The sequence below is a fragment of the Hyperolius riggenbachi genome, chromosome 2 (genome assembly GCF_040937935.1).
Source record: "Hyperolius riggenbachi isolate aHypRig1 chromosome 2, aHypRig1.pri, whole genome shotgun sequence".
NCBI classification, from domain to species: domain Eukaryota; kingdom Metazoa; phylum Chordata; class Amphibia; order Anura; family Hyperoliidae; genus Hyperolius; species Hyperolius riggenbachi.
Genome location: NC_090647.1, coordinates 530,012,400 through 530,038,318, shown reverse-complemented (window position 1 = coordinate 530,038,318; position 25,919 = coordinate 530,012,400). Strand labels below are relative to the sequence as shown.

Here is a 25,919-nt window from a genome sequence, read left to right as displayed (position 1 = left end):
GAGAGAAATGCACCCTGTATGTATTTAGAGAGAAGAGCCTGGCTCATTCCCCCTTGTCATCTGTGTCTGATCTGTGTCTGATCACAAGCTGTAATTCGATCCTTCTGCTGTGTCAGCTGACTGCCATGGCAGATAAGCTCATTTGAAAGCACAGGATGTTAACAATAAGTAGAAACACGGCAGAATTCTTACAGAATTTGTATCAGCTGTAACAAAGAAATGTTGTTCTTAAAGAGACTCTGTAACTCTGCTCTGTCTAACTGCAGCCTTTCCTAGTTGCACAGTGGATGTTATATGATCTAATCTTCTCTCCTCTGTCGGGTCTGTCAGGCTGAGGCAGTCAGGCTGGAATGTGCTGTGCTGCTTGTGATTGGATAGAAGCTATACACACCCTCTCCAGGCCCCCTGCATACTCTGTATAACTCACACACTGAGCGTATCACTTGCTATGTCTTTTGTAAACACTGCATACAAATGGCAATTACAAGCCAGGATTGCAGCAGGGAGTGGCAGAAACAGCACAGAGGGGCCCAGGAGAACATAAGGAATAGAATGGTATGCTTTTTATTGTATGAATTTTAGAGTACAGATTCTCTTTAAAGGTTATTATGCTGTTGTGTATCTTATAGAGCAGAGATGAAGTTCTGAGTTCAGGTCCGCTTTCGAGAGGCTCCCTTTGTTACATTGATTTATTCATTTGGCACTGTTATCAACCTGAGGAAGCAGGCTGAGACCCGCGAAACGCGCTGCCTGTGCTAAATAAAAAATAATTTGTAAAATTACAAAGATTTCGTCATTGAGGTAAGATACCTTGTTTCTTTTTTGCTTTTAAGCTGTTTTTAGATGTTTTTATTCAACCAGGGCGCCTCTTCTCCCTATAGTGCTTACCTTACATGAGGGTGATTTCCTTGTTTGACTTTCTGCTTTAATAAACATAATTCAGCAAAACGCAGTTTTTTTTTCTAAGCATAATTTTATGTATGTGTATATAATGCTTCGATAGAGTCTAACAAAAAAAAAGCACTTATTGTAAAGCACTGTCATGATTCTTCCCTACAAATATGCACAATAAAGTACTATAATTTGCAGCCTCCACTGAACTGTACAGCATACAATAGCCGGTCCATTATACGGGAAAAAAGGCGAATGCTGATTGAGTCAACAGCCGCACAATGGTGTTAATTTACATTCTGAAACGCCTTTGACTGCTGATCAATCTAAAAAAATAGCAACAATTCTGTATGGCACAAAAGGGCGCTGTCTGGATTCCTGCAAATCTGCAATGCTTACTTTTTGCAATGTTTTATTGGTGTGCTTGAGTTGGATCTTAAGAAACCCGGTTATTATCTACATTACGAATCGTGCATTCATCTTCAGGGGTATGAAAAAAGACATACGTCCATCAAGTTCAACCAGTATAAAGTACAACACCAGCCTGCGCCCTCACATATCCCTGTTGATCCACAGGAAGGAGAAAAAACCCTTACAAGGCATGGTCCAATTAGCCCCAAAAGGGAAAAAATTCCTTCCCGACTCCAGGTGGCAATCGGATAAAATCCCTCGATCAACACCACTGGGCATTACCGAGTAATTATAGCCATGGATGTCTTTTAATGCGAGGAAAGCATTTAAGCCCCCTTTAACCATTTACCGCCATCCTAACGTATTAAAACGTCATGCTTACCGCTATTAACAGCAACATGACGTTTTAATACGTCGCGCATTCCCGCCGCTGCTACCGCCGTGTGTCCGCCGCTACCGCCGCCATTACCGTCGGGATCCCGTGCTGGGCGATTGGGGAAGAGGACTGAACAGTCCTCTACCCAATCGCAGTGCCTGGAGTGAATGGACGTGACCGCGAACAGCGGCTACGTCCATTCACATAAACAGGAAATGTAACAGTTTAATAAAGTGTGTAAAGAAAAAAAAAAAAAAAGTGAACACGTCCTATGAGTGTTCACCAGCGCCATCTTGTGGCCAAAAAGTATATTACACTTACAAAATACATACATTTTCAAGTATATACACATCATTAATAAAATTACACTTCCAACCCTCCCCCCCAAAAAAAACACTTGTAAAAAAAAAAAATCAGCTTAAAAAAAATAAATAAATAGTTACCTTAGGGACTCAGCTTTTTTTATTCTATATTTTATGGGGGAAAATTAATTTTAATTTATTACATAGGGGCTTGTAATTATGGCCAGAACAAACAGAAAAATAACCACTTATATTTCAAAATAATATACTGTCGCCATACATTGTGGTAGGGACATAATCTAAACGGTTTAATTATCGGGACCACTGGGCAAATAAAACGTGTTTGTTTTATCCACAGGAGAATGTTTAATTTTAAAACTATAAAGGCTGAACACTGAGAAATAATGATTTTTTTTCTTTTTTTTTCTGTTTTTCTCATTAAAATGCATTTAGAATAAAAAAATTCTTAGCAAAATGTACTATCCACAGAAAGCCTAATTGGTGGCGAAAAAAACGAGGTATAGATCATTTTCTTGTGATAAGTAGTAATAAAGTTATTAGGGAATAAAAGGGAGGAGCGCTGACAACTGAAAATTGCTCTGGTCCGTTAGGATAAAAACCCTTGGGGGTGAACTGGTTAAAACATTTAAGCTCCCCTTTAACAGTTAATACAAATATGTTTTTTTACGTTTTATTACTCTCACAGTTACCATATTTGCTTTTGTGCACAAGAAATATTGTCTATTTCCCAAGATGCAGTTGCCAGTTGATCTGTTCTGAAAGCTGCCGTTGCCTTTCATTGCATAGCTGTTGTATGCATACATTAAAACCTATCTAGTGATCACTTCTGCTAATGTTTACTGATTGCTGCTGACAAAGGAATGTAAACAAACGATAATGTTATCACCTCTTTGGATTCAGCAACAAGCTTTCCACTGAAGATACAAAAAAAAATGCAGTGTGTAACTGTTTGAATTATGTTACTGTATAATAACCAATACAATCATAAACGGTAACAATCTTACTGTGCCTTAAATTGGTATGAAACTCAGCATTTCCTCTGCTCTAAAATATTATTAACAGCATAAAATCTACTAACACAAAAAATTGTAGCAGAACAGCATTCTAACAGTTACACACAGCACTTTGTTCTTCAGTGGAAAGCTCCTTGCTTCAGTGGTCAGCTTCTGGCTACAACCAAAGAGGTGATAACATCATCTTTTGCTTACATTCCTTTGTCAGATACATTTAGTAATCATAAGCGAACTGATGAAACTGAGCTGTACTGAGCTGAGAAGCAGGAAGAGCTGAGAGGTGATCTCTAAATAAATTTTAATATATAAACACAGCAGTTATGCATTCAAATTCAATGGCAGCTTTCATAGCAGATAAACTGTACTTTGGGAAGTTGTCATTTGGAAACAGACAATATTACTTATGCAAAAGCAAATATGATAAATGTATGGGTAATAAAACGAAAGAAAACACATTTTTATGGAATGTTATGTCAGAATTTTATCCCAATTAAACCCTTTGGGTACCGGATGCCTAATCCCCCTTAAAGGGGTTCTGTGGGGGTTTCTGAAGAGAAAAACTGCCACTTACCTTGGGCTTCTATGAGCCCCATGCAGCGGTAATGTCCCACGACGTCCTGCTCCCATCCGCCGTTCCCCGCAGCCGGCACCGGGCTATTATTCGTCTGACATACAGACGAATAATGCGCGTTGCCGTGCCTCCGCTCGCGTCATCTGAGGCTTACTGCGCAGGCGCAGTACAACGGAGCCTTGTACTGCGCTTGCGCAGTAAGCTTCCGATGACGCAGGCGGAAGCAAGCGGGTGCGCGGCCACTCTAGCGCAGCCGCAGTTGGATCCCATGCCGCTTAGACCGGGGCCGGCGGCGGAGAACGGCAGACGGGAGGAGGACGGCGTGGGACATTACCGCTGCACGGGGCTGATAGAAGCCCAAGGTAAGTGGCAGTTTTTCTCTTCCACAACCCCCCACAGAACTCCTTTAAGGACCAGGCCATTTTATATGCGGGGGGGCGCATTTGGGGGGGGGTCAAGCAGCCAGATCCCTAGTATGGCTAGCTAGGCTTCGTGTACCTAGTGTGGTCAGGTGTCCCCAGTACAGCCAGCAGCCTTTACTCACCTCCCAGGCTCCAGCGATGAGCAGCTCTAGCCCCCACCACTCTGGCAGGCATTCCTCACTGGCACTGCCGTTAAGTTCCGGTTTCTCGGATTGATCACATCATCAAGCCGGGACCAGACACTTAAAGGAGTTGTCAGGCATATTTGAATAAAATAAATGCTACTTACCGGGGGCTTCCTCCAGTCCCAGGACCTCCCTCGCCGCAGCTCTGCGCGCAGCCGTTTGCCGGAGCTCCGACCGGTTCCCCGGCGATGACATCAGAGCGACCTGGAGGTCGCTCTGTAGTGCGCCTGCGCGATCGGCGATGTCAATCACCGCCACCTGGGCCGGAGCGGACTGCGCAGGTGCAGAACTATTGTGCCTGCGCAGTCCGCTCCGGCCCACGTGGCGGTGATCGACAGTGCCGATCGCGCAGGCGCACTACAGAGCGACCTCCAAGTTGCTCTGACGTCATCGCCGGGGACCGGGTCGGAGCTCCGGCAAACGGCTGCGGGCAGAGGTGCGGCGGGGGAGGTCCTGGGAGCTTGAGGCTGGAGTAAGCCCCCGGTAAGTAGCGTTTACTTTATTCAAATATGCCTGACAACTCCTTTAAAGCAGAGCGAGTGGGGACGCCGGCCAGAGCGGAGGGGAGCGACGAGCACCGGGGGATGTCAGGAAGGTGAGTCCCCGTCCTCTTCTTCCCCTCAGACCGCCACTGCAAACAGTGATCACTACGATCTGCCGGCGATTGTAGTGATCAGGAGCCAATCGCGATGGCGCCTGATCACTAAGGAGAGATGTCAGCTGTCATATGGCAGCTTAATCTCCCCTCTCAGGTGCACATGATCACATCGGGATTGGAAATGGCAGGTGGCATAAATCCTACGCCGCATCAGAGTTAGGCAATCACAAGTGCGGCGTATGATTTACTACACACAATCCCCAAAAGCTTAAAGTAAACGTGTAATGAGGAGAAAACAAAAAGATACGTCAGAAGGGAAAAGCCTCTACAGCAGGCATGGGCAAACTTGGCCCTCAAGCTGTTAAGGAACTACAAGTCCCACAATGCATTTGCCTTTATGAGTCATGTGTGGCTGTAAGACTCCTGCAATGCATTGTGGGACTTGTAGTTCCTTAACAGCTGGAGGGCCAAGTTTGCCCATGCCCGCTTCAGAGGCTTTTCCGATCCTCCATGAGGAACCACTTTTTTTTCCCGCGCTCCTTTCTGTGTACAAGTGCAGCAACGCTGCTCAGGCGTCAGTCGGTTGGTGCCTGCGCAGTAGTAAGTAGACACTAGTGCACAAAGGCAAAAACAGCCACGCACAAATGGCTCCGTGCTATTGTAGAGGCCGTACTTCGCACCTGCACAGTGCAGCCGTGCACATACAGGTATGGGGGCGTGGCTGAGAGCAATCTCCAACATTAAAGCAGACCTGAACGCATTATGCTGCTGCTTATCTTTTAGAGCAGAGCTGATATAAAATCCTACAATAAATCTGCTGTGTTTTTACTTCCTGCTTTCATCGAAGCAGACATAGGGTTAACATTGTATGTTTACAAATTTGCTGCTATGCTGAAGCAGCCAGCTGACACAGCTGAGAGATCAAATTACAACTTGTGATTAGACACAGATGAGGCTAAACTCTCTAAATGCATACAGGGTGCATTTCTCTATGTTTTCCTTCTGTCCTGTGCAAGAGTTCAGGTCCGCTTTGATACTGCAGGTAATTTAGAGCTTTGCAGCACGTAGGAAGATTGGGGAAGCCTCTGGACTAAAAGAGCAGGAAATAACCGAATCTAAAAATAAGTAAATACATTGTAAACAAGTCATTGGTATAGAGGGATAAAATGCAATGACAAACAGGCTTATCTCTAATAATTCATTAGCTCATTTTTGATGCATGAACTTGGACTATAAAGAGAACTGAACACAAAATAGCAAAACAAGAAAACCTGTTTCCGATAACGTCATGCGTTTACTACGACTTTGTTTGATACATTTTTCCATAAAATAGCAGCACATCAAACATCCCTATTTATCCCCTGCTGGCTGCTGCCATCTTGACCGTGACACTGAGCAGTGGGATTCCTATTTCTCTCAGAATAACAAACAGCTCACGAGTGCTTCTAGTGCAGTGACAAACTGCTAGCCAGCCCTTCACGGCAAAGAATGATGTCTGCAGGATGAGGGGAGATACTTTTTCTACAGCACGGTCTGGTATCAGGCAAATCAGGTGCATTCAGCTTCTGGAAAATCAGGCGCCGCCATAAAAATATCTGTAAGCCAGCACCAAATGGGAGATACGGGCACCAGCGGCTCTCCATTATCATCCTTTTTAGTGGGGTCTGTTCTTTGTTTTGAAGCCGGTGACAAAGGGAAATTCGGGTGCTGGAAATTAAGTAATTATTGTATTTCCCCCCATTTTTTTTTTGTGTGCAGGGAGGCAGTTAGGGTTAGGTGTCAGGTAGGGTGTTTGTCCGAGGTGGGGGGTGGTTGAGTGTCAGGAAGGGGCTTTGTGCAGCGAGTTGTGGTTAGGGTTGGGTGTCAGGAAGGGGGTTTGTGCAGGGGGGTAGCAGTTAGGGTTGGGTGTCAGGAAGGGGGTATGTGCAGGGGGGTAGCGGTTAGGGTTGGGTGTCAGGAAGGGGGTTTGTGCAGGGGGGGTAGCGGTTAGGGTTGGGTGTCAGGAAGGGGGTTTGTGCAGGGGGGTAGCGGTTAGGGTTGGGTGTCAGGAAGGGGGTTTGTGCAGGGGGGTAGCGGTTAGGGTTGGGTGTCAGGAAGGGGGTTTGTGCAGGGGGGTAGCGGTTAGAGTTAGGCGTCAGGAAGGGGGTTTGTGCAGGGGGGTAGTGTTATGGTTGGGTGTCAGGAAGGGGGTTTGTGCAGGGGGGTAGTGTTATGGTTGGGTGTCAGGAAGGGGGTTTGTGCAGCGAGTTGTGGTTAGGGTTGGGTGTCAGGAAGGGGGTTTGTGCAGGGGGGTAGTGTTATGGTTGGGTGTCAGGAAGGGGCTTTGTGCAGCGAGTTGTGGTTAGGGTTGGGCGTCAGGAAGGTGGTTTGTGCAGGGGGGGCAGTTAGGGTTAAGCATCACCAGAGAGGTCTTTGGGTTAGGCACCTCCAGCGGGAGGGTCTTAGGGTTAGGCACCACCAGAGGTGGTCTTAGGGTTAGGCACCACCGGGGGGGGGGGGGTTAGGGTTAGGCATCAGCAGTGGGATTTAGGGTTAGGCATTAGGGGGGAGGGTTCTGTGTGAGAGTAGGGTTAGGTTTAGCTATAGTAAAATATCAGTAACAACTACCAATATTTTACTAAAGAATATTAACACTTAAATTGTAGAGTATCTTTAAATCTACCAATATTCTACTATTCGCACTGTTCCTGTGCCTAATTTTCCAAGGCGTCCGAAGTTCATATACGCGTACGGTTTTATTACAAAAAGGTAACGTAAAGTAAACAATATTGTTTACCTTGGTACGATTCCTCTGCATTGAAAATTGCTATTTAAAATATTTTTAAAAAATTTCCTGTTTGGACAATAAAGCTTTTTTTGAAGACTTTATTTAAAGCGAAGCTGTCAGCGTTCTTTGTATTAATGAACGGTGGCGGCTCACTCAAAGGATGTGGATTGTACCGCGGGTACCTGCAGGGCTTACATTGGAATGAAACTCTGGCAGTTTGGCATCTCGGCTACGTGGAGCCTCCTGGTGCCTTTTGGTACTTTCAGTTTAAACAGCGGTATCTATTTAATAGAGCTAAGAACCCTCAAAGGTCTGCTTACATTTTTTTTTAAAATATGAAGATAAAATGTTGTAGATATATACTTTTGCCAACACTCGCTGTTACCCCCTACAGCAGAAATAGCACTGCTATGAGTAGAAACTTTGATTTATTTAAAAGGAAGATACAGAGACAAATTTGGTGCCATGAGGAGGCTGATTTCATAAAAGCTTAAGACGAACGTCTTTATGTACCTTGGCAGGTCCCTAATCTTCGTATTTGTGAATTCGGCTGAGACAGCTCAGCATTAATAGCTTCAGCACTGGAACTGTCAGTTTTTCATCCCACCCCAGCCATAATCCCCTCCAACATAAAGTACCGTAACTTATCCGTATTATAACAGTAACTGCCCGAAATATTATTGTTTACTGTGTTAATTTATACAGTGCTGATATCTTCATATCAGTGCTGATATGTCACTGGCCCTCAGGGCCATTAAAATTGGCCCATAAGTGGTTTCCCCACGTTGCATTATGTTTGGCCCACTCTAGACCACCAGGGAAGCTATATTGGAGGTTAAACCCTAGAATACCAGGGAAGCCATATAGGGGAGGTTGGGTAAAGCACTAAACCAGGGGTCCTCAAACTACGGCCCGCGGGCGGAATGCAGCCCTCCGAGGCATTTTTACTGGCCCCCCAAATACAAAATGTATAACTTATAGATGTTGGCCCCCAGCACCTTTAAATATAGCCCGCCACTAGACACCAGGTGCCTGCCACTAGTGGTGCCCGCCACTAGACACCAGGAAACTGTATTGGGGGGAGGACCACTATACTCCAGGGATCTGTATAGGGGTTTTTTTGGGGGCCATTAGATACCAGGGAACTTTATAAGGTGGGCAATATACATTGAGGTTGGCTCATGACTAGGTCCAAGTGTTCAATTTCGGCCCACTTTGTATTTGCGTTTGACACCCCTGGTCTAAAGCCACATACACACACAAAAGGGTTCAGGCAGGCAAACAGGTTGCCTCTGCTGAGAATCTACTGTGTGTACAGCCTCAATGACGGGTCACCAAGAAATCCAGAGTGCCAGATAGTTTTGGCTCAGGGCATTGTATTTCTCCCTACCTCACCTGTTGGAAACGGCTCTGTCGTGCACTGCACCCCCGTCTCTCATCCCGTCTATACTTGCATAGCCTTAGTCCAATCTTCTTTAGCCTGGAGCTTGATGTCACACCCTCTTCTGGTGACACCTGGTGCGGGCTGCACCTGCCACACCCCCATAGTGGCACCACTGCTGGCAGGTGATGTCTGTGGAAAGAGATGATCTATCTTTGGCAGTTGGAAACAGCTGTTATTTCCCACAATGAAGCGAGGTTCACAGACAGGAAACTGTCGGGACCGAGTTGCTGACATCACACTGTGGGAGGGGTTTCACCACAATATCAGCCATACAGACTCCCCTGATGATCCGTTTGTGAAAAGGAAAAGATTTCTTGTGGGAAAGGGGGTATCAGCTACTGATTGGGATGAAGTTCAATTCTTGGTTACGGTTTCTCTCTAAAGTGGATCCGAGATAAACTTTTACTCATTGCATAATTGTGTTCCTTTCATATAGTTTGTAAGGCATTCCTCAAGCCAAATACTTTTTTTGTTTTGTTTTAATACTCTAATTACCTATAAACTAAACAAGCCTCGCCCACAGCTTTTCAGAGAGCCTCGGCACTCAGTTCCAGGTAGCAGGGGCTTATGGGAGCTCAGTCTGAGCCGGATGAGGAGGTTATTAGCCATTGATTTCAGAGGCAGGTAGGAGGAGGGAGGAGGAGTGGGGACAGAATTTACACACAGGCAAGCTGATAGCATCTCCAGCCCTCAGCCTGTGACAATGTGACAAACAGAACATGGCTGCCCTCATTGTATCACATGAAAACAGGGCTCCACAAATAATCAATCTTACTGGAGAAAATTTGTCTGACACTATAATCAAAATTTTGGGTAAAGGATTGGGATTTTGTCCCACTAATGACATTGATGTATTTAGAACGGTTGTTGATTTGCATCTGTTTGGTAGACGTGTTCTGATGCAGCTATTAAGACAGGATCCTAAAAAGAAGGTTACCCCTGATCCAGTTGCTCGTGAATGGTCGGACAATGACCTTGTGGCACTTCGTAATCTCTTCGACTTACAGGGGGAGGTAGACACGGTGGAGGAGGAGACATGGCTATGTCCTCCTCCGCCCTGTGGTTATCACCCTCGTTTACAGGATTTTGGGCTCTTTAACAGATCCAAGAGGTTTCCCCCGTTCACGCTCTGCCCCAATTTAAGAACATTTATATCCGTTGTTGAGAAGGATCTGAGGGGCATGGATGGGGGGATGTTGCGGCACAGTAATTTGACTGATGGGGAGCTTGCTATACTCACGGAACTGTCAACCCAGAATCGGTGAATTATCAAACCCGCCGACAAAGGCGGTAATGTGGTGGTTATGACCACCTCAGCATATAGGGAGATGTGTTTGGACATTCTCAATGTGCGTGATTGCTATGTTGGGGTCTCCCCCTCGAGGGGTGCTCGCTGCCAAAACGAGCTTTTTTCCATTATCGATGAGGCTATTGAACGAGACATCATAGATGCTGACGTAGGGACTTTTCTGAAGGTTGCGGATCCGATCACTCCAACATTTTATGCACTTCCTAAAGTGCATAAAAACCCCATTAAACCACCCGGGCGTCCTATCGTTTCGGGTAGGGGCTCCTTAACGGAGAGAGTGAGTGTATATATTGATCGGCATCTGCAGCCTCACGTCAAGTCCCTCCCTTCATATACCCGGGACACCTTGCACCTCCTCCAAATTTTGGATGGGATGCAGGTGCCGGCAGATACGCTGCTTGTGGCCCTCGATGTGGAGGCCCTATACTCAAGCATCCCGCACAATTTGGGGATTGACGCCGTTTACCTATTTTTGAGTGAATTAGGGTTACAGTATGTGCCTCACAGTCTCTTTCTCTCGTCCCTTTTACGGTTTTTATTACACAACAACATTTTTGTTTTTGAGGAATCCCACTACCTCCAGGTGCGGGGTGCGGCGATGGGCACCACGTGTGCCCCGTCGTACGCTAACCTGTACCTGGGGGCGTGGGAACGTGATATTTTTTCAGATGACGACATCTTCATTTTATGGACGGGAGGCGTGGACCTATTGCGTAAATTTGTGTCCTGTTTGAACGCAAATGATCGCAATTTAAGGTTCACGCTACAATGGGATGCATCTAGTATCCCGTTTTTGGACATCAGGGTGGGCATTGATGAACGGGGATACCTCTTTACCCAACTTTTTCGGAAAGACACTTCAACCAACTCCTTGCTGCGGGCTGATAGCTTCCACCCTGATCATACGATCAGGGGGATCCCTGTGGGCCAATATCTCCGCTTGAGGCGCAACTGTTCACAGGACGTGGACTTTAGGAGGGAGGCGGATGACCTCCGCGCACGTTTTCGTGCGCGGGGTTATCGTGACAAACATTTGAAACGAGCTTATCAACGAGCTCATATGAGCAGCAGGGACGCTTTGCTCGGATCGTCCGGGGGTGCGAAACGTGAATCGGAGGTGCTAAGATTTTGCACGCAATTTTGTGCACAGTCTGCATCAATTCAACGTATAATGGATCGTCACTGGCACATCCTTACAAACGACCCTAAACTCGTCAAAATCGTGCCTGAGAAACCGCAGATAGTTTTTCGACGGGCACCATCACTGAGGGATAAATTGGTCGGGAGCCATTTTCAGGGGAGTGGGAATGTACATCAACATTGCAAAGTCTTGGGTACATATACGTGCGGCGGCTGCACCATGTGCCGCTACATTCAGGTTGGAAAAACAGTAACACTTCCCAATGATAGATCTTGGAATTTATCACATTTTGTCAATTGTGGCACGGTCCTGGTGGTGTACTTATTGACATGCCCCTGTGGGGCGTTTTATGTCGGTAAGACAAAACGCGATTTAAGATCTCGCATGGCTGAGCACATCACCAGCATTGTGAGCAAAAACGCCTCAGTGGTTCCCACTCCTGTGGCCCGACACTTTAAATCTATACATGGTGGCAATCCGTCGGGAGTACGTTTTATAGGTTTAGATCGCATCCATTGCACGATTCGTGGTGGTAACAGCGATCGCCTGCTGCTCCAGAGGGAGTCCAGGTGGATCTTTGACCTTCGGGCCACGGACCCACCTGGACTCAATGAAAATAATAGCTATTCTTCCTTTTTACCTTTATAGTTGGAGTCTCTTTCGGGGTATTGGCCTATATGTGCTCTCCCTCTCCGCCTGTTATCTGCCTGTATATGTCAGTGCAGCGTCCCCCCACGTGAGTTCTGGCAGCATTCCACATCTAGGTATGTGGAGTTGTTCAAATATATTAATGGAATAGTTATTCCTTATCCTTTTTCTGGAGGAGACCACTTTGCACATAGCGGGTCTCTTACATATACTTTTACTGCTATTCTACTTTTCACCATGTGTTGATCAATATATTATAGATATTTATAGGCCCTATTGGGCTTACATTAACAATTGTTGTATTCAATACAGGGTTGGGTGCCTAAACGCCCTTACCGCTCCTCGGGTTGGGCTGGCTGGGCTTCCTAGCCCCATGCTCCCCATTCTACAGCTCGCCCCCTCCCTTGTGTGGGTGTGGCTGGAAGAGTGTGTGGGCGTTTTTGTGCCTCATGATGTGTGCGTCTGGCCGCGCCTGTCGGTGACCGCTGCGCCCGCCCCCCACGGCTCGTGAGTGGATGAAGCCTCCTGCCTCTCTCCCTCCTCCCTTTTGGGATTGGGCCGTGTGGGGCGGGCGCTGCGGGTGCCGATTGGCGAGCTGGAGTACTTTAGATGGATGTCAGGATGTGTGTCATGCTTGTGCTACGCCCCCCTTTGAGAAAGCCGGAAGTCCGGCGAAACATGTCAGGACAGCGTGGCTTAGCGTCCTGAGGCTGTCCGCACCGGCTGCTGTGCCACCCCATGCCTCCCACCACCACCATCCCCAGGCCGGACTCTGTTCTCTCCAGCACGCTCTCCATTTGTGGTTTGTGACTAGAGGCTCAGGGCATTTAAGCAATCTGGGAGACGTTCTTATACGCCTATTGCCTGCTGTAGGATGGAGTTACCCTTTGCATCTTCCACTACATAGATGGATTGGAGCTGACAGGACACCACTCATCTGGTACTGTATGTATTGCCTTCTTTGGATTTTATCTATGTCCACGCTCTACTCCGCATGCTGGCAACTTGCAGTGTCTGTCGCTCCTGCTGATGTTTCGCTGGACTTTGCTTTGCCTCTCCTCAGCTTTGCAGCTTTTTGTTGCTGTCTATCTGTGCCCTTTGAACTGCCTGCCTCACACAAGTGCCGGATCAGCCGTTACCTGGATTATCCATCCCCCTGTATACCCATGGTTGTTGTGTCTTGCCGGGCTGTCTGATATCTAGTTGTTACCGTTACTGAGCGGACAATTCATTCAAGAACTCTCACTGGAAACACTCAGTCTGAGTCAAGTGGAACTAGCTCATGCATGGGTTTCTACAATTGAGTTTCTACTACTAGGGGGTCAGGATTGTATGGGCGTGTGTGTGTGGCCTGAGTGAGCGGTGTGCTGACAGCCATTAGGATGCTTCTGTTTTAATGTGTGATCTTTTTATTATGTACTTCAAATTTTGATAATTAATAAAATATTTTTGATATTTCCTTAAAACATGTGTTCTTATTGCTTGGAGTATATGCCCCGCATCAGTACCTCCTAAATTGTTTTGGCTATCACATGAATAAATTATCATAAACTTTTAAAACTGTTTGCAGCTATATTTGCTGCGTAAACTATCTAAACTTTAGATAAGATATATAGACAAGTTATTTGTTATAGTTACTTTTTCATCTCGGATCCGCTTTAAGCCTAGCCTGCCTCTCGGGTGCACCTCCAACTTTTGTGCTTGTTCATTTCTGCAAACTGCTTGCATTGTTTGAACTGCTGAGTGACATTTAGCAAGTTGTTTTCTCTTAACAGTTAATAATACACAGGATAACAGGAAAAGGGATGGCGAAGCAGCTAGGAATATGAAGAAGATAATGTCTTTGTGATAGATTATAGCTTTCTAATTGATGGTGATATAAATATTTAAACATAGCTTGTCATTATTTATTAAAAAGTTTAACTAAATATGGCAGCGCATTCATAAGCCTATGTCTCCCCTATTCATTATCAACATTGTCAATAATTGGTTTTACAGTAAACATCTCCATCTCTTCATTACAGAAAATTATGAAACCATTAAGATTGCAGCTCACATCCCGGATCGGGGAGGGCATGGGGGGCGGGGCAGACATCATAGAAAGTGCATGCGTGGCTTTTTATTATGTGCGTTGTAAAGTCACATTAGGAGATGGTTAAACTGTTACTTTTATGTGAAATCAATGTACGGTGTGCAGAGATTCATTGAGTTTTATGAGGCTGTGCGCAAAGCAAATTCATTTTATCCTCACAAGAACTATGATGAAAAAAAAGAAAATTGATACAAACAACGGCAGCACAGTACATTAGGGATGATAGGAAAGTGCAATTTCCGTTCCGCTGGAATTGCGGAATTCCGCCAGCACAAAACTCCGTAACTGCTACATACCGTCGGAATTTTTCCAAATCTCTGCTCCTTCTCCTCCTCCTCCTCCTCCTCCTCCTCCTCCTCTTCCTCCTCTTCCTCCTCTTCCTCCTCTTCCTCCTCCTCTTCCTCCTCTTCCTCCTCCTCCCATGATTTCATTTTTGCACCTTGCTTTATCGCATGGGCAAAACGGTTTCCGTATCCCTGTAAGAGAAAGTGTAATAAGGGCCCTGCCGTAACATAGATATTACGGTAGCTAAGACTACTCCTGGGCATTTCTTGTAGTTGAAGAGATGAGTGAACTGTGACACCACACACACAAAAAAAACAGCAAACAGAGAAGCTTCCCCATACTGGAGCATTGGAATTGGTAAACATACAGATAAGTTAATTGGTTTTCTCTAAAAAAATTGGCCCTAGACTATGATACATGCACGACACAGTACATACATAAACATACATATATCCAGGCACATCGCCTCTAGTTAGGACATTAAATAAATTATTAGGGAAAGGGAGGTGCTGAAGGGGGTGTGGCTAGAAACAGCAAAAATCAATTAACCCTTCGCACACTCACATGCAAATGTTCAAACAAATGCATTCACAGATTTACTCATCCAGGCACAACTGTTATCCCTACAGCTAAATTAAAAGCCAGGGTTTTAGTTCACAGAAGAATGCATTCTTATGCTTAGTCACCTATACTGCGTAGAAGTACCCAGGTAAACATAGGTGCACTATGCATGTTACAGGGCCAGAGTTAGGACACCTGAGTGTGCGAAGGGTTAATTGATTTTTACAGTACATACATAGACATATGACTATGGTAGGGACTAGATTGTGAGCCCCTCTGAGGGACAGTTAGTGACAAGACAATATACTCTGTACAGCGCTGCGTAACATGCCGGCAGCTCGGCGCTATATAAATACTTAAATAAATTAATAAATTTAGTATTTATATAGCGTCGACATCTTCCGCAGCGATGTACAGAGTATATTGTCTTGTCACTAACTGTCCCTCAGAGGGGCTCACAGTCTAATCCACACCATAGACTTATGTCTATGTATGCATCGCTTAGTGTATGTATTGTAGTCTAGGGCCAATTTAGGGGAAGCCAATTAACTTATCTGTATGTTTTTGGGGTGTGGGGGGAAACCGGAGTATCCGGAGGAAACCCACACAGTCACGGGGAGAACATACAAACGCCTTGCAGATGTTGACCTGGCTGGGATCGAACCACTACACCACCATGCTGCCCATTTTATGGGGAAACATTGCAGCATTATGATTATTTTATGGGGAAACATTGCCGCATTACAATAATTTTATGGGGAAACATTGCCGCATTACAATTATTTTATGGGGAAACATTGCCGCATTACAATTATTTTATGGGGAAACCACAGGTTTTCTTTACCTTCTTCTTATTTTTTTTTAAACAGACCTACATTGTACAACAAGACATTGTTTTATAAAAACATATGACTACAGGTCCACTTTTTAATCATTTCGATTGGCAGTCAATTATCTAATATCTCTCTAACGGCATAGACCAGTGTCAAATAGTGATTCAGAATACCCAAAATGCCTCTGTGGCCCATTCTCCTGCATCCGGCCTGTAAAATGGCCGGGAGTTATGCCTGGTTGCCGTAGGCAACTGGAACAGTCCTTGCTTTGTAACATAGTTCTGTACTATTATTTTTCATCTCCTATAGATTCACTTTCAGCAAAAATTGCTTTGGCTGGCACTTTTGTAAGACAAATCCCCTATCCCCCTGTTCTTTTTGCAGTTCTGCATTATTTAGACAACACTTCAGGAGAGGGGTGGTACAAGGGGGTCACGTAACTCCCTGAGGACTCCCACCTGTCTCCTATTTACAAGTCGAAAATATATATTTTTTCTCTCTTTTAGGTAAAGGGAGGGGAAAAAAAATTACATAGGCTTGGTGATCTAAAAAATAAAAAATCGGTGTGCGTCTGAGCATGATTGATCTACCTTGTCAACGTTTGATTGATCGCCTTGTGTTTCCTGAGGTATTAAACTGATAATAGGTGTACAAAGCGCCGTAGAGTGAGTCCTCTTCCTGTGTTATGGACGAATCTGTAATGGAGATTTACAAGAAAAAAAAAAAGAATGGGAGTAAAAAAATTATTAAATAAAGCACCAAAAAATCAGCATGTGGAAAAGCAGCATGGGGACGTAAATTGATAAAAGAGGCGCGTGTGGGGCTGCTGATCATTAACATGTATAAGCTTGTATTTTAGCTTGGCGGCCTGACCCAGCACCACCTGTAAAACGCTCCTGTGGTGAAAGGCCTGTGCTGGAAATTGTAAATTATACATGAAAAGCCCAGGAAAACAGTGACAGGCAGCGCGGCGCAATGAGGGATGCTTGATACGGGCGATATTACGGCAGTTCCGTATATAGCTATAATTACCCTCGTAGGACGACGGAATGCGGGGCTACGGAAGGGTGAGGGATGATGAACTACAGCGCACAGATAAAAAAAGGAAATGAACTGAAAAAAATGGTCTGACGGTAAATCTATGAGTTTTGCACAGATAATACGGATCTAAAGTCAAATAAAAAAAAACAGTTCAGCATATAGCCCGATCACAGTACTGGTGGCTTCATACTTATGCCTGCGATTTCTGAACGCTTTTTTTTTTTTTTTTTTTTTTTTTAATATATATGCGATTCTTCACACTGATCCTACTTTTTCATGATATGGGATTTTTGCATTCTGATTTACGCTAGCATAGAAATTAAGTCAAATTACTTGTAATTGTATGTACCATATATACTCGCATATAAGCCGACCCGTGTATAATCCGAGGTACCCACTTTTCCCTCAGAAACCAGGAAAAAGTGATTGACTCGCATATAAGCCCCTTCCCCAGTATAGCCCACTCAATAGTATCCAGATGTGCCCCCAGTACAAGTTAGAGCCCCTCCCCATAGCCAGATGTGCCACAAGGATGATAGTTGTGTCTCAAGATGCCAATAGATGGGGTCATAGATATGAGACAGCGATTGCCACACAGGAAGAATCTCCGATCACTGCACCGCTGCCACGTTGCTTGTGCGCTCTGCTCCACAAGACAGGAGATATAGGTAGACTTGAGCAGAGCACTCTGCACACCATGTTGCAGGGTATGGGGGCACAGACACAGCAGGGAGCCAGCTGGCAAGAGCAGAATTACTAGTGCACGATCCTTACGCTCCTCTGCCAGTAACAAAACCAGCTCCACCATTCATTCTGCTTAACGGACTTGCATATAAGCCGAGGTGGTAGCTTTTCAGAACATTTTTGTGCTGAAAAATTAGGCTTATACGCGAGTATATACAGTAATTAAAGGGAGCCCAGAGCCACTTTTTTCCTGGTTTCTAAGAGCTATGGGAGCTGCCATGTCCACCACTCCCCTTCTAGCTGCCCTTATCTGTGATTTCTCTTTGAAGCATGGTCTCCTATGCCCCCACAACCTGATAATGAAAGCTTTTGTTTGCTCTCTGCTAATGTGTGCTATGATATTATTACATCAGTCCTTATCTGACTGAAATTTCTGCGGTCGGGCAGGCCGTGGAAGTAGGGAAAAAAAGCCTCTGCTAAACTTTTAAATGTAAAAAAAGGGTTTGTTTTAATGACAAGTTGGCATGCATTTTTAATGTGCTATTGAGATGCCCTGGGTGCTAAAAACAGTGTTTGGTTCACATTAACTTTAAGTTTGAATGCACAGATTTCCTTTGTTTGCATGTCCGATGGGGAAAGGCCCTTTCACACTACTAGGAGTAGTATCCATGGGGTATCTCCCATGATGCAGTGTGGCATACCTCTACTGACAGAAGTGTATGCTTGTCAGCAGGACAGAAGTGGTTTCTTTCAAACAATGCAGTACATGGATAATGGACTCTGGAGGGGGCACTGGGGAAAACAGGAAATTTGGGTGCCCACGAGCCGCACTAGTTTGGACACAGCCATAAGCACCCATATAAGTTATGTCTATGGGAGGAAAAGTCTGGTGCCCAAAAATAGCAGGTGCCAAAGCTGACCCCCAATAAGACAGCTACAAATAGCAGATGCTTCCCCAGATGCTATTTATAAGCAGAAAAATGTTCATTTAAGGCGTGGCGGATTCACGGGGGGCAGGGTCTGGGGTAGGTTAAGGTTAGGCGGGGGGGACGGTTAAGGTTAGGCATCAGGGGGGTCGAGGTTAGGTGTGGAGGGGCAGGTGTTAAGTTAGGCATCAGAGGGGTTGGTTAGGGTTAGGCATCATTGGTTTCATTTACAGATATTTTACTATTTCTGTTGCATCGCAAAAGAGTAGAATATTGGTAAATTTACCGATATTCTACAATCAGCTATTTCTTGGAGCCCAAATTTTCAGGGGCTGGGCAGAGGCAAGAGAGGCTCCAGCCTCAGGGCGCATAGCAGGAGGGGGCGCACAGCTCATTCAGCTATCATTGGGACCAAAACGATCCTCTAGCCCCTGCGGCTCAATTTCGTTTTTGCGAATGAGCCTTTCACTGGCCACTGCGCCTGCACGGCCATGGCTGTGCGCATCCTCGATCACGCTCCCGCCATCAGGAGTGTCCTGCGCATGCACAGTATGTGCAAATTTCTAACTGAGCATGTGCAGGATGGCAACGGGAGCGTGATCGAGGAAAAACACTTTTTTTTTCCATTTCAGTTAAGGTTTACTCAAACTTTTCCCCATCCCTTGCCTGCACCTCTCATACTGTGGATGTCCTTGACTGGTTTTGGTGCTCCATATCAATTGTTGCATATAGAGTGCTTGGGGGCCCCATGTAAAACTTTCACTGGGGCCAATAGCTCCTCAGCTACGCCACTGGTTTGTGTTTTGAAAGACAGTCCAAGTGCAGAGTGTTTTTAGGGGTCAATTAGACCTTTTCTTCCGGAGGCATGTTTTAAAACTGCTCATTTTAATCAATATTTATTGCTTGCGGATAAGAGAAAAATATGAAGAAAAGCAAAAAAGCATTTTGTTCAGTCTCCTTGGCATTTTTTACTAGGAGAGTCACGTATACCGGAGAGCTGAAACTCTAAATATAATCTGTTTGTCCTGATTTCTGGGACACCAAACATGCAGGTGTTGTACACAATTTGGGTTTATTATGTCATTTTGAGATAAGATGCATGTATTTGAAACAGATAAAAGCATTTGGGTCCCCTTAGTAGTAATAAACCACCAACAATTCAGCTAAATGTGATCCAATGACAGAAGTAGATACCCAAATGCATAAAAGCCAAACTCTTTTCTATTTTTGTTCATATAGCGTGAAAAGGGGTTATCCATGTTTGGTAGATTTATATTGCTATTGCTGTATCCTTATTAGAATGATGCACAATCCCTTCCCTCAATCCTTTCCAAAAACATTAATCGGTCAAATTTGGTTTGGGTCTGATTTAAGGTGGCCACAAACGATAAAATAAAATGATCCGATTTTACATCAGTTCAATAAATACGATCGGTTGTCCTGAAAAATTGAAAGTTTTTTTTGTTTTTATTGGAGCTAGAAATCCGATCGTATTTTCCACTTTTATTCGATATTAGTCAATCGGAAGTGGTGGATTTTTCTGATCAATTTTTATAAAAAATAAATGGTGTAGGGTAGATTGTCAATGACCTTATATATACCCCCAAGCGATCTTCTCAGTTTTCAATACATTTTTTCATAATTGGGAAAAATTAAACCCATGTGTGGTACTTTGGTCAGATTTTTTTAAATGTTACAATCAATCAGAAAGATGCATTGTAAACCTTGATTTGAAAAGAAATGTAAAATATTGTATGGTGTGTGCCCACATTTAGGCCTCTTTCACAGTGCGAGGTTAAAGTCGCACGTTAGAAAATATTTCAACGCAGACTAAAGCACAGCAATACTAAGTCTGTGCGACATTCACTGTGCACACGTTGCGTTTGTGTGTAGCGTTATTAGAAAGTGCTGCATGCTGTGCGTTTAGCAATGAATCTGCTAATCAGTAAAGTTTTTTTTTTTTTTTTTAAATGTAACGCATGCGCCGTTTTAGTTCCATCACTGTGCGATGACGACCAAGAGAAACATAAAGAAAACGTCCAAGTTCAAATCTATATGCATTGCATTAGGGCCGCGTTGTGCAACCTTAAAGAGGAGGAACTCCAGTGAAAATAATTATTAAAAAAAGTGCTTAATTTTTAGAATAATTATGTATAAATGATTTAGTCAGTGTTTGCTCATTGTAAAATCTTTCCTCTCCCTGATTTAGATTCTGACATTTATCACATGGTGACATTTTTACTGTGGGCAGGTTATGTAGCTGCTCCTAGCTGTTTTGGCCGTTGGAGACAGCTGTAAACAGCTAATTCCTGTCTGTGAACCTTGTTACATTGTAATAAACTGCCAAAAGTACCGCGGTCCCAGAGCTTCTTGTGGGAGGGATTTCAGCACAAAATCAGTCATACAGCGCCCCCTGATGGTCTGTTTGTGAAAAGCAATATATTTCTCATGTAAAAGGGGGTATCAGCTACTGATTGGGATAAAGTTCAATTCTTGGTTGGAGTTTCTCTTTAACGTTGCACTGAAACGCAACGTCCTACTGTGAAAGAGGACTTAAGTCTGACTCGCATCCAATTTTGATTGGCCAATGACTGATCTGACGCTATGTAATAGAAACCATGCTATCTGTGATTCCATACAGTTGCTGGAAAAGTCATGCAGGATGAGACAGACTTCAAATTCACAAAGACACATTCGGTAAAAAATTGTTTGGTAATATACCTCATGTGGCATTTTAGACTTTTTTTTTTTTTTTTTCAAAATTTACTAAGATTTTAACACATGTGGAAATAGTGTGGTCAATTACAAATAAAACTGCTTGACGATTTATTAATATTTTTATTGCATGCGCTATTTCGTTTGGTATTTTAAGGAATTGTGCAGTATTTCATTCAGTATTTGTTGGATTATTGCAGTGCAGGGAAAATGAAAGTTAGATGAGATGCAACATAGCATTTTTTTTAATTATGCTGACAAGTAAGGTGCAAGTCCAAGCAGCTTAAAATTAGCAATACATTTGTATCTGCTCAAAACCATTATTATTATTATTTATATAGCACCGAGATCTTCCGCATTGTAGTATAGAGTAAAGTCTTGCCACTTAACCTCCTTGTGACCGCCTAACACCAGTTGGCGTCAAGTTCTGGGGCGGGGTTTTCACAGGGGATTGCACGCGCCGAAGCGCGCACATCCCAGCTTGAATTTGCCGCTAGGAGACTGTTAGATGGCGAAACCGCCATTTATTTACACTGTACAGCGCTGCGATCTACGGCTTAGAGAGCGATTGGCTCTCATAGGCTGATGTCTATGAGAGTCGATCACTGGGATTAGCTGGCGGGATGAAGAAGGGGTTAAACAAAACAAAAAAAATCACTAATTTATGCAAAAATAAATTGATTAATAAATGTATTTTTTAAAAAATGCCCCCATCTATGATCAGAGCCCACCAACAGAAAGCTCTGTTGGTGGTCAAAAAATGAGGGAGGTGGGAATCACTAGTGTGATGCATTGTTTAGCTCTGCAGCTAGCTCTTAAAGCTGCAGAGCCCTTGATTGTAAAAAATTAGCCTGGTCATGGGGCTACCACTGATTTGGGACAACATGAGGCGTATACTGGACTCTTTGTTTAAAGCAATGTTGCACCCTTAGACTATGGCCTCAATTCACTAAGCTTAATCAAACACTTTACCGATCGTTTGATAATTTACCTCATAGGTAGAATCTAATTTTGTATTTACTAAGGTGTTATATATTTATCGAATGTTTTATCGATAAAACGTTCAATAAATCTATAACACCTTAGTGAATTCAAAATTAGATTTTACCCATGAGGTAAATTATCAAACGTTCAGTAAAGTGTTTGATAAAGCTTAGTGAATTGAGCCCACTGTGTTATTTACTGATAGCTTCAGGCTGGAGATAAATACAGAACATCTCACTTGTTTTACCAAATGCTGTAATCTTTGTGAATATATATTTATTGAGGTACTGTATTTACCTCACAAGTCAGTAATTTACCTCACAAGTCAGTAATTTACCTCATAGGTCTGTAATTTACCTCACAAGTTGGTAATTTACCTCACAAGTCTGTAATTTCCCTCACAAGTTGGTAATTTACCTCACTAGTCAGTCATTTTACTTTTCCACACAGTAACAGCCTAAGGCCCGGTTCACATCTGCGTTTGTAAGCCAATGGATCCGGTGAGCGGATCTGTTCTCTGACTGCTTCACCGGATCCGGACGGCTCTGTGCACATTGCCAATTAGAAAATGAAAACGGATCTGATCAATGATCGTTCGGATCAGTTTTCACTCAGTTTGCCAGCAAATACATACCTAATGCTCTTTTGCAGCCAGCAGTAGAGGCTTCCTCTTCTTCCACTGTGACTACACAGCGCGTCATGTGACTAGTCACACTAGACGTGGAAGAAGATGAAAGCCTCTACCGCCGGATTCAAAAGAGCAATAGGTGTGTATTTTACCCTTCCTCACCCACCTGCTCAGCTGCTGCATCCTCCCTCACCCTCCCACCGCTCAGGTTCGTGTCCCAACATCCCCCCATCCCCCGTGGAATGGTCCGTTTCTGCACTAGTGTGCAGAAACGTTCCGTTTTCCATTGCCCCAATGCTGCAGCATTTTTTTGTCCGGTTCCATTCTGCTGGGCAGAACGGTCCAGAAAATTAGGGCCTGCAGCAATTTTTACGATCCGGGGATTGGAACGTACGGAAGGTATCCGTACCAACGGACGCATGTGAACGGTCCAATAGGTTAACATTGGATCCTTTCACATCCGTTCCGTTTGTACAGTATATGTTCCAGTTACGTTCTGCAAAAAACGCAGATGTGAACCGGGCCTTAGTGAATTGATATTTGACAAAATGTTTGTTAAAATCACTTGTTTTGTGCTTTACCGAGTGTGATAAGTCTTTGTAAAGTGAAGCCTTTGCGATTAGTAACAGCAGTGGACATGTTCAAAGCAGACATGTCTAAACCTATCCTATAGACAACATGGGATCCACTAAAATGCTGTTGGTCGCCAGTGTGATAACCAGTCTGTTACCAAGGCCCAGTGTGAACCTAATTCTAGCCTAATTCAAACCAGCCTGTTCTTTCCTACAACCTCTAGAGTTGCCGGTGTTCCAACATTTTAGCATACCCGACAGAATAGCATACAAATGCTACTGAGCATGTGCAAAGTCATGCAGGGCAGACATTAACCCCATAATACCCATCAGCAGCATTAACCTTTTCAACCCCAGTTAGCTGCCGGTGTGCTGATGTGCAATCTCCACTATCCAAGTGGACATAGAGTTAGAATAAAAAGTTGTCCGAGCGAAGCGAGAACCGAGCCCGCAGCCCAGCGAGCGAAGCGAGCGGGCAAGGGGACACTGATTGTACTAACAAGGGGTATATCACTTTAAATGTATGCTATTCTGTCAATGTATGCTAGTTAGTTGGAACACCGGATCGCGGCATCTGGCACGGATTCTTCGTAGGATAATTCTGAGCGGCTCCTGACACATTACCAGGCACACGAGTGTCTGTCTGCCTTCTGATTTGGCATCCTGCTGCAGAAGTTAATAGCTAGTTTCATGGTAAGATTTACCTGGGAGTAAATGGCCCGGGTATTTCATGTAAATTCAGCTCCGTAATTCCCAGCCTTTGGTGGCCTGGCTTGCTCTTTAGAAGCCTCCTATCTCTGCCCCGCTGCGTGTGTGAGGAATTGTGAGAAATGTAAGAGGAGGGGAGATCGGCTACAGCTCGCTGTTATATAACTAAAGTCTTCTCTCCAGCCGGCTGACCTTCACATTTATGCCTGGGAACGCACTCTGTATAATTCTGAACTGGAATAATTTCTCTTTTTACAAACAATGTGAAGAAGAAAAAAAATATTATGATTCTGTCCAACCTGAATAATATATATACATGACCTGATATTTAGTTGATGTCACTGTGGTATAAAGAATAAAAAAATAATGGCACAAAGGTGTAAGGTTCTCAGTTGAATGTGCCTTTCAGTTAAATAGAAAAAGAATGTTTAAAGGACAAGCTAGGTGACAAAATAAAGCTATCTTTACTTACCTGGAGCTTCTTCCAGCCCCTACAAGTCACATGTGTCCCTCACTGCAGCTCCAGTCTTTTCCAATCTCCCACTAGCAGCCTCTGAAGTATGGCCTTCACCTGATGGGTTGACATCTTCTGCGCATGCGTGGGCACTCACACGGACGTGCCTGCGTCACTGGGAGTGTACTGCATAGGCGCACGGGCTCACGCCTGTGCATGTACAGAAGACCCCGACCCATCGGGGGTTGGCAATCTTCACGGGCTGCCAGCGGGAGATGAGAAAAGACCAGAGCTGTGGCGATGGGCACATGTTACATGAAGGGGCTGGAAGAAGCCCCAGGTCAGTGAAGATAACTTTATTTAACCGCCTTGCTTGTCCTTTAAAGTAAACCTGTGAAGTTTTGGGGTGGGGGTAGATAACTAAGGAGGGTCGAGAGGCTCCCCTTTTTCCACCACCAAGTCATTCAGGAATAAGAACCTTCAAAGCTGAACAAACCAAGCCCAATCGCATCTGTGCTACTGCAAAGGATTTTTCTGCCAAAGCGCGTCCGTGCTACTGCGCCTATGCAAACTGTCTACTAAGGTCGACAAGCAGTTTTGTGGAAAGGGCAGCGCTGGAATGGCATGGCAGAGAAAGACATGGGAAGACTCTGGATCATCTAGATGCTTCCCTCCACGGCCATTTCTAGGCATAGGCAAACCAGACAGTCGCCTGGAGTGACAGCTGTAGCAGGGGGAACCACAGAGTTTGTCTTAGCTTACTGTACTTTATGGAATTTGTATAGCCTACTGCTAGTTCCAGAAAGGATGGTAATTTTAACACCTAAATGGGCACTGCTGCTTGCTGCAACTCTGTTTCGATTTCCAGTACAATATTCTAACCTAAAAAATACAGAGGCTGTACATAAACAATATCATGTTTATTAAGTGGATACACATGCCTAAGAACTGTTATTGGAAGGGTTTTGTATATGGGTTCAGTTAAGGGGTGTGAATGGGGAGAGAAGAGGAGAAAATGGAAGTATGCTAGGAGGAAACATCACTGCAAACCAGCCCCCTCCTGTCTGAAAATGTGACTTTAGCCAAAAGTCAAGTCAGGGAGCAACAACAGGGATGGAAAGGGGTGGGGGGGGGGGGGGGATGAGGAGAGGAATGGACAACGCTCAGAGGTATGTGGATCTGGTATGAACATACCTCTCTGCCTACCTTAGATAGCTTTGCTTAGGTCAGTTGTCCTTTAAAACAGCCATACTATCCCAGCGACGAAAAAACAAAATAAAACATACATAAGTAGATAAATACTTGTCCTTCTATAACACATGTATTGTACTGGCCAC

At 44.4% G+C, this 25,919-nt stretch overlaps 1 protein-coding gene and 1 long non-coding RNA gene across 17 annotated transcripts in view; one reads left to right on the top strand and one right to left on the bottom strand.

Moving 5' to 3' along the window:
- EPHA6 (EPH receptor A6) overlaps positions 1 to 25,919 on the top strand; it is a 1,277,595-nt gene that overhangs the window by 141,743 nt on the left and 1,109,933 nt on the right. The window contains exon 1 of one of the 16 annotated variants that reach the window (XM_068270654.1): positions 785 to 801. The exons of the other annotated variants lie outside the window; for them this stretch is intronic. The gene's annotated coding sequence lies outside the window, so the exon portion shown is untranslated. Of the gene's footprint in view, positions 1 to 784; positions 802 to 25,919 lie in introns of those variants that run through there. 16 annotated transcript variants of the gene reach the window in all.
- Positions 14,592 to 24,213, bottom strand: LOC137545049 (uncharacterized). Its single transcript, XR_011025981.1, has 3 exons — positions 24,125 to 24,213; positions 16,461 to 16,565; positions 14,592 to 14,667 (listed from the first exon to the last, which is right to left on the bottom strand). It is a non-coding gene; the product is annotated as an uncharacterized lncRNA (long non-coding RNA).